We start from the raw sequence: 10,179 nt of genomic DNA on the forward strand, positions 1-10,179 counted from the left end.
TTCACCGACATCATGGTTGTGCACTTTCTCTTCCTTTCTGCTTAATGCATCACTATCTTCTACATCCAACTTGTATAGGTTCTTCACCCGAACCCTGATCTGCGTCACCTATCCAATGACTATGTGTCTCAGGAATATTTTCCCTTTGTTGAATATCACATCATAACCACAGTCTTCCAAAAATGCTACAAAGGTGTGATTCTTCTTTAGGCCTAGAAAAAACATGCCATCTTTGAGGTGAAGAAGAGATCTCAACTCCCTCTGAAATGTTACTGTACCAATCCTGGTAGCAATGTGCCTGTTAGCTCTGCTATAGTTTGCAGCATTTGATGGGTTAAAAGCAGGTTTGGCAGTGCTGGTCATGCTTTCAAGAGGTTTGCAGCAGTGGATTTCTTCTTCCCCTTCATCCTCCTTTTTCTCCTTCATTACCCCTTAATCTCTTCACAAAACCCATTTAAACCCCTTTAAACCTTTTTCCTAAAATGCCTGCGCATTTTGCTTTAAACATTACAAAGGCCCCGCATTAACCCATTTCTCATGGCTTTTGGGCGTTTTTGTTTTATTTCCATTAATACCCATATGTAAGCTTATTATTTGTTTTACCCTGGCATTACAGTTTTAACCCTTATAGCACCGCACATATAGTATAATTCATAACCCTTAGTTTTGATAGAGCCCAAGCCCGCAGCTTTAAATGTCACATCGCCTATCACATCACTCCAAAATGCATGTTAATTCCGCTCCGTCCGATCGCGCCCATCTTATCATCTGACGATAGTCACTTTCCCCGCTTCACAGACCTGCACACCCATTAGTTCCCGGGGAAAGTGGTTTCCCCACCATTGCATCTACCACGCGTCTCCATTCCATTGCATCACTTCCCGCGGTACAATTACCACCGCAGCGCCATAAGCGGTGTGATAAAACCGCTTTCCGCCTTCCTGTACGACTCCCGGCAGTTAACGCACTCTCACCTCCGCCTCCTGTTAGCCGTTGGATCATTCTCGCCACGATCCAACGGCCATCGATCGTCCATCTTGCCTCTATGCTTTCCAATTGCCTCCCGCTATCAAATCTTTGCCGTCCTTTTTGCCATCCAACGGCCAGTGTTCCTCCTCGGCCCTTCATCCATTTTTTATGTATATTGCTGTGTTTTTGGCCAATCTTGGGCGCGCGAAGAAGGAAGAGAACGATCCAGTGACCTGCGCATTTAAACCCTCAGCTACCTGCATTCAAGAACAACACGGTCAAGGACAAGAAGGATGACTTCAAGCAGATCAAGATATAAATCAGTTATGGAACATTGTACATATTATATCCCGTATGCTCAGAAAGGACACCAAAATATCAGAGAATGTCAAATTTGTTAATTAAAACAGTCAAAATGTATCAGAGGCCCATAATAGTTTGTAAATGCGGTTGGTGGTCAATTAAGACACCTCCACGCATACCCTAGCAGAGATTTTTGTAAACAGATTCTATATATACTCAAAAAAACGATGTAATCAGGTTGATGAGTGTTAGATGAGTGTTATTCTGCTGTGAGCTTCAACTTCTGGAGACTGTAACTGCTATGTAACCTGCAGCTTCTGGTTTTCATTTCCAACTAATACAAGCTTCTTTTACTGTTAATTGCTCACTTTCCACTTCTTCTTCTTATTCCAGGCTGTGCCTGCTTTGCAGATATTCATGTGCTGTTAATGTTTAGCATTAGAGGGGCTGTCATCCCACCTCTGTGTTAGGATTTAGCATGTATCATTGAATTTGTTTGCAGGTTTCTGTTATTTTAATGCCAGAGAGTTGTCACACTGTCTGTGTATTAGAAAACAGATTTACATACCTTTTAACTGGTTGCAGCCGGCCATCATAGGGTCCTGTGCATCTGCTGGTGTGGTCAGTCTTCTCCATTATCACCTTTTTCTCAAACTATGAGTAGTTGGTGGTTAAAATCCTTGTAGTCTGGGGGTGTTCACCCATGTCTGGGGTCAATCATAGTAGAAGTGGTTATCTGGCTTGAAAATGCAGCATTTCTTTCATTCATCCACCATTTATCCAACATTTTTGTTGAATTTATAATGTTCTCGAGCATCACTGACATACAACCTAGGTGAGTTTCTTGGGGTGATAACATTAATTGGCGTCGTTGCCGGGGAGAGGAGAATTGAAGCTCAGCTTCCCTGGGAGAACGACACAGCTTCAAGCTTTGATGACAGACAAGGTTTGAAAACAGTTTCTGGTTGTAATCATCTGTCTAGCAACTCCACTGGTGGAAGACCATCTTTTGGCGGCTCCACATTGAAGTTCTGGCTCAGTTTGTGAGACACACTCGAAGAAATCCACAGAAGTTACCAGCTAAACCAGTGCCTGAACCTGAGAAAACTATTAAATCGAAGAAAGCTTCACAGAAAGGGGCATCAGGATTAGGTAAGCCTAAGAAATCGAATTCATCTCTAAAAGATAAAGTTGTAGTTAAAAATGTGCAGTCTGAAGATTTAGAAATCAGCATTGTTAATAAAGTAAAACCTTCAAAGATTAGTTCAGCTCCTTGCTCAGTTAGTTCCCCTTTGAATCTCAATCCAAAGAAAGCATCCCATCCAGTCCAGAACATCCATTTATCTTTTCCATCCATCACATTTCTCCCTACCATTCAATTTGCTAGTATCTTTCCACATATTCCAATCATGGCAGGACAACAAGCACCTACGAGGATTGAGAGAATTGTTGCTGCTAGATATGGACCTTTGGTATTGCCTGTGCCTTTAAACCCTATGCCTGTGGGAGAATATCAAAAATGTATGCCTAAATTCACTGGAACAGAGGGAGTAATAGTAGAATAACACCTTGAAGCTTTTTACAGTTATGTTGATAATTTAAACATAAGTGAAAATGATGTATGGATAAGAGTTTTTGTCCAGAGTCTTGATGGAGAGGCTAGGAAGTGGTTTAGAGAATTACCCGGAGATCAATTATAGATATTGAAAAATTAGATGATGTATTTTTGAAGCAATGGGGGGATAAAAAAGACTTGCTGTATTACCATACTGAGTTTGGTAATCTGAAGAGAGAAAATGGTGAATCAATTCCTGATTTTAATAAAAGATTCAATAGAATGTATAATAAGATACCAGCTGAGGTGAATCCTACTCCTACTTTTGCCAAACTCACTTATGCCAATGCCTTTGACTCTGATTTCTGTCTGTTATTGAGAGAAAGGAGATGTGCTACACTGGCAGATATGCAGGATGCAGCCTTAGAGGTGGAATCCAATATCATGGCTGCAGAGAAGTTAAAGAGTCAAGCTGATAGGAGGAGGCAGAGAAATCAGGCATCTACTTCCTCTGCATCATCATCAGACCCCAAATTTGAAAAAAGGACTAAGATGATTGAGTCATTGGCTGCTGAAATTTCTAAGCTAAAGGTTGAACAGAATTGAGGGAAAACATGGTAGCAAAATACATTTGCTCCAAGAAACCCAAATCCATTTAGAAGAGTAAATGAGCAGTTACAAATTATGTAGAGGGGTGAAGATTCAAAAGAAGATCAGAAGGTTAAAGCTCCCTTCCAAAATGTAGTCATGGAGGAGGAACAATTTGAAGAAGATGAGGATGAAATTCACTGCATGGAAGATAAAGGCAGCACTGCATTTTTGACATTGGTTGAGTACGAACAATCATTTCTCCAAGAATAAAATAGTCAAAAATGGGACAGAGGAGCTATTCTACAATCTCGTGAGCAGCAGCAGAGGTATAACCTCAGGTCAAATGCAAAGAATGTCAGAGAAAATTCTGCCCAAAGAGTTGTTGTCCAAACAGAACCACAGAATATCAAGAAAAGAAGACCGACAGCTGATCCAGTCATCCTCAAAGCTCCATTTCAAGAGGTAAAAAGTTCTGATAAGGCATCTTCTTCTTTCAGCTTTGAGTCAGAAGTTTAGAAATTGAAAATATTTGTGCCTCTGGTTGAGTTGGTGAAGAGTGAAGTATTTAGAAAGCCTATCCTTGAAGCCCTTGAGCTAGAAACCAAACAAACCTCCACTGACTCTGTTAATTTGCAAGATGACAAGCCTTCCATTGTGCTCAGCCCCATGAATGAACCTGTTGATAATAATTCTCCATCTTTTTATGTCTCATTGACCATTCATGATAAAATCCTCCACAATTGTCTGCTAGACATAGGGGCTAGCCACAATCTAATGCCTAAAGCTGTCATGGAAGAGTTGGGCCTTGATATCACTAGACCCTATCATGATTTATTCTCTTTTGATTCAAGGAAGGTGAAATGTCTTGGATTGATTAAATATTTGGCCATTACCTTAACCCAGCTTCCCATGAAGAGTATGATGATGGATATTGTGGTAGTAGATGTCCCTCCTAAGTTTGGTATGCCGCTGTCCAAAGGGTGGATTAAGAGATTTGGTGGGACATTACAGAATGATTTATCTTATGCAACTGTCCCAGTGTTTGGAGGAGAAAGCAAGAGGTTATATAGAGAAGCACAGTTGGCATATATCATTAGTGATGAGAAGAATCCTACAAATCATCCTATATATGCAGTGGACACTGATTTTGGAGCATGTATTCTCCAAATAGAAGAATCTCAGAAGGCCGCAATGCAGATCAGGAAACCAACAGTTCAGGCCGAAGAAGAGCAAGGAAGTCAGGTGTGGGAGATGTTCTTTGATGGAGCATGTTCCAGGGAAACTGTAGGAGTAGGGGTGGTGCTAGTGTCTCCAGAGAAAGAAAGCATTCAGATGTCTTTTAAGCTGGTTTTCAAGTGACTAACAATATAGCAGAATATGAAGCACTGCTGTTGGGCCTTCGTGCAGCAAAAGACAGAGGAATCAAGAGTATAAAGGTATTTGGAGATGCTGATTTGATTATCCAGCAAGTGAATAAAACATTTCAAGCAAAGCACCCAAGGCTGAGAGCATACAGAGACGAGGTATGGAGAAACAGAGATTCTTTTGATTTTTTTTGTATTTCATACATTCCTAGAGCCCAAAATCAGCTTGCTGATTCCCTTGCTGTTTCTGCTAGCCTATTTATACCTCCCATGCCTCCCAGATTAGTTTATGAGGTACAAATGATGTATAGACCATCCTTGCCCGATAATGTCCACCATTGGAAAGTTTTTGAAGATGATGATGAGTTGAATAGGTTCCTTCAAGTCATTGATGAGTTCTCTGAGATGCAAATTGACCAAGAAAATTAGGCCTTGTTAGAAAACCCTCAGTCCCAGCTTAGAAATAAGATTGGTAAAGACAGCATAGTTCAGCTTCCTAGTAACCATATTCCTAAGGGCCTAATTCCTCTTGAAACACTGTTTGACCAGAATGATGTGTCTTACAAGGCTGCCCAAAAAGAAGACCAATTTGCAGTCTGTAAGCATGATATAGGAAGTCCGGGTCAGCCTAGATATGTAAATTTTTCCACTCATTTGTCTGTTGATCAAAGTGTTGAATACTACAATTTAATGAGGCAATTTGCTGATGTGTTTGCCTGGGAGTATAGTGATCTGAAAACTTATGACAAGAATATAATTCAGAATAAAATCCATCTGGAAAAGGACATTGTTCCTTTCAAACAGAAGCTGAGACCAATAAATCCCATGCTTCTTCCACTGATTGAGAAAGAAACTGAGAAATTGCTGGCTGCCAAGATCATTGTCCCTCTCAAGTATTCAAAATGGGTAGCCAATCTGGTGGTGGTGAGGAAGAAGAGTGGTGAAATCAGACTATGTGTTGATTTCAGAAATTTAAACAAATGCTCAAAGAAAGATGACTATCCTCTGCCGAAGATGGAGCATCTACTGCAATGGGTCTCAGGAGCTAAGGTGATGTCATTTTTGGACCGATTTTCAGGATTTAATTAGATTGTTATGCACCCAGATGATCAAGAAAAGACTGCATTTACCACTCCTTGGGGCACTTTTATGTATGTCAAAATGCCATTTGGATTGATGAATGCTGGAGCAACCTTTCAGCGAGCTATGGATATAGAATTTGTGGGAGAGAAGGACAAATTTGTGTTGATCTACCTTGATGATATAACAGTTTTCTCCAGCAGCCACCAAAATCATTTGCAGCATTTGGAAAAAGTGTTCTTGAAGTGCAGAAGATTTGGAATATCAGTCAATCCAAAAAAATCTCAATTTGCTTTAAATGAAGGCAAGCTGTTAGGACATATTGTGTCTGCTGCAGGTGTTCAGATTGACCCAGAAAGAGTCAAAGCAATTCAGACTTTGACTGTTCCTAGATCAAAGAAAGATATTCAATCCTTTCTGGGCAAAATTAATTTTGTCAGGAGGTTTATTCCGAATTTCACATAATTGGTTAAGCATGTGACCTCCATGTTAAAGAAAGGAGTAGAGGTAAGATGGACTAATACAGCAAGACAATCTTTTGAGTCTATTAAGAAGGCTATTATGGAAGCTCCCACACTGATTAGCCCAGAATACAACAAGGAGTTCCATATTTTCTCATTTGCCTCTGAAGACACCATTGCAGCAGTTTTATTGTATCAAGATGAAGAAGGTTCAGAGCATCCAGTGGCATTCTTCAGCAAGAATTTGAAGGATGCTGAACTGAGGTATGATATTATAGAAAAACAGGCATATGCTCTTGTTAAATCCTTAAAGGCTTTCAGAGTTTATATCTTGCATTCAAAAATAATTGCATATGTGCCTTCTGCTGCAATTAAATATGTCTTGACACAACCTGATGTTGATGGAAGAAGGGAAAAATGGATTGCTAAAATGATTGAATTTAATATAGAGCTGAAGCCCACCAAGCTGGTCAGAGGTCAGGGGCTTGCCAAGTTGTTAGCTGAGGAAAATTGCAGGTCTTTAGACATTGATTTCCTATATGCAAATGCAAAAAATGGTCAGGTGGAAGAAGAGGAAATAATTGAAACAGCAAAAGAACAGTTAGTGGCCGAGAACCTAGCTTCATGTAATTAGTATGCTGGAATAATTAATTTTTTGCTGAAGCTAGAGATCCCTTTAGACTTAAGCACAAGTCAAGCTAGAACTTTAAAACATAGAGCAGCAAAGTATACAACTTTAAAACATAGAGCAGCAAAGTATTGCATTATGGAGAATCTGCTCTACTGGAGGGATCCATCTGGGATATGTTTAAGGTTTCTGGATAAAGAACAGTCAAAAGAAGTTATGCAGCAGTTTAATAACAACATGTGTGGAGGGCACCATTATTGGAAAACTATAGCCCACAAAATTCTCAGAGTTGGGTACTGTTGGCCCACTTTATTTTCTGATCTATTTACTTTTGTTAAATCTTGTGACAGGTGCCAAAGATTTGAAGGAAAGAAGCAGTTGAAATCCCTGCCCCTAAAACCAATAATTGCAAAAGGACCTTTTCAGCAGTGGGGTTTGGATTTCATTGGAGAAATCAATCCACATTCCAGTGGCCAGCACAGATTGATATTAGTTGCCACTGATTATTTTACAAAGTGGATTGAAGCAGTCCCTACAAGGAAGGTTGATCATAATGTGGTCATGAAGTTTTTGACAGAAAATATTTTCAGCAAATTTGGTTGTCCACATAAATTAATAACAGATAATGCAGCAGCCTTCAGGGCAAAAGAGCTGGTGGATATGTGTGATTCAATGGGGATTAAACTTGTTCATTCCACCTCATATTATCCACAGGGAAATGGTCTAGCAAAATCCTCTAATAAAAGTTTGATCGGGATAATTAAAAAACTGTTAGAGGACAATAAAAATAATTGGGATTCAAAGCTCAAATATGCACTGTGGGCTGACAGAGTGACAATTAAAAAATCCACAGGGAATTCTCCTTTCAAGCTGGTATATGGCACTGATGTTGTATTTCCAATACAGTTAACTCTCCCTGTCACAAAATTCCTTCAAGAAGAGCAGGATGAAGAAGAATACATGGCAAGAAGAATCACTGATTTGACAGAGCTACATCAGATTAGAGAACAGCTGGTGGAAAAAGCTGCAGCAAATCAAAGAAAGGTCAAGGAAGCCTTTGATAAGAAGGAAAAAAGAAATAATTTTTAGATTGGTGACTTGGTTTTGAAATGGGATGCACTAAAGGAAAAGAAAGGCAATCATGGGAAATTTGATGCTTTTTGGACAGGGCCTTTCATCATTTCACAGGTTCAAGGGAACAATACCTTCATACTGAAAAGTACGGGAGGAGAAATAGTTTTTGGTGGCCCAGTTAATGGGCGATTTTCGAAAATTTATGTAATTTAAGGTCTTTGGCCTTAAAGGTTGTAAATATTTTGTGTTTATCAGTTTTTTGCAGGCAAAGTAGACTCCATGCCCAATAAAACACTAGGAATTTTGATTAATTGGTTTTCAGCTAGAAAGGCATTGGTTTGCAGGTTCTTGAGACCTCACAGGGAGGATCTCATCCCCAAAAGGAGCCGGTGTTAGCTCTGCTATAGTTTGCAGCATTTGATGGGTTAAAAGCAGGTTTGACAGTGCTGGTCATGCTTTCAAGAGGTTCGCAGCAGTGGATTTCTTCTTCCCCTTCATCCTCCTTTTTCTCCTTCATTACCCCTTAATCTCTTCACAAAACCCGTTTAAACCCCTTTAAACCTCTTTCCTAAAATGCCCGCGCATTTTGTTTTAAACATTACAAAGGCCCCACATTAACCCATTTCTCACGGCTTTTGGGCGTTTTTGTTTTATTTCCATTAATACCCATATGTAAGCTTATTATTTGTTTTACCTCGGCATTACAGTTTTAACCCTTATAGCACCGCGCATATAGTATAATTCATAACCCTTAGTTTTGATAGAGCCTGGGCCCGCAGCTTTACATGTCACATCGCCTGTCACATCACTCCAAAACGCATGTTAATTCTGCGCCGTCCGATCGCGCCCATCTTATCATCTGACGATAGTCGCTTTCCCCACTTCGCAGACCTGCACACCCGTTAGTTCCCGGGGAAAGTGGTTCCCCCCATTGCATCTGCCACGCATCTCCATTCCATTACATCACTGCCCGTGGTACGATTACCACCGCAGCGCCATAAGCAGTGCGATAAAGCCCCTTTCCACCTTCCTGTACGACTCCCGGCAGTTAACGCGCTCGCACCTCCACCTCCCTTCAACCGTTGGATTATTCCCGCCGTGATCCAACGGCCATCGATCGTCCATCTTGCCTCTGTGCTTTCCCATTGCTTCCCGCTATCAGATCTTGGCCGTCCTTTTTGCCATCCAACGGCCAGTGTTCCTCCTCGGCCCTTTGTCCATTTTTTATGTATATTGTTGTGTTTTTGGCCAATCTTGGGCGCGCGAAGAAGGAAGAGAACGATCTGGCGACCTGCGCATTTAAACCCTCAGCTACCTGCATTCAAGAACAGCACGGTCAAGGACAAGAAGGACGACTTCAAGCAGATCAAGATATAAATCAGTTATGGAGCATTGTACATATTATATCCCATATGCTCAGAAAGGACACCAAAATATCAGAGAATGTCAAATTTGTTAATTAAAACAGTCAGAATGTATCAGAGGCCCATAATAGTTTGTAAATGTGGTTGGTGGTCAATTAAGACACCTCCATGCATACCCTAGCAGAGATTTTTGTGAACAGATTCTATATATACTCAGAAAAACGATGTAATCATGGTGATGAGTGTTATTCTACTGTGAGCTTCAACTTCTGGAGACTGTAACTGCTATGTAACCTGCAGCTTCTGGTTTTCATTTCCAACTAATACAAGCTTCTTTTGCTGTTAATTGCTCACTTTCCACTTCTTCTTCTTGTTTCAAGCTGTCCCTGCTTTGCAGATATTCATGTATTGTTAATGTTTAGCATTAGAGGGGCTGTCATCCCACCTCTGTGTTAGAATTTAGCATGTATCATTGAATTTGTTTGCAGGTTTCTGTTGTTTTAATGCCAGAGAGCTATCATCCTGTCTGTGTATTAGAAAACAGATTTACAGACCTTTTAACTAGTTACAGCCGGCCATCACAGGGTCCTGTGCATCTGTTGGTGTGGTCAGTCTTCTCCATTATCACCTTATTCTCAAAATGTGAGTAGTTGGTGGTTAAAAGCCTTGTAGTTTGGTGGTGTTCACCCATGTCTGGGGTCAATCATAGTAGAAGTGGTTATCTGGCTTGAAAATGCAGCATTTCTTTCATTCATCCACCATTTATCCAACATTTTTGTTGAATTTATAA

Source organism: Pinus tabuliformis, chromosome 2_1, assembly GCF_031772625.1.
Source record: "Pinus tabuliformis cultivar Carrire ecotype Pingquan chromosome 2_1, CPIR1, whole genome shotgun sequence".
NCBI lineage: Eukaryota > Viridiplantae > Streptophyta > Pinopsida > Pinales > Pinaceae > Pinus > Pinus tabuliformis.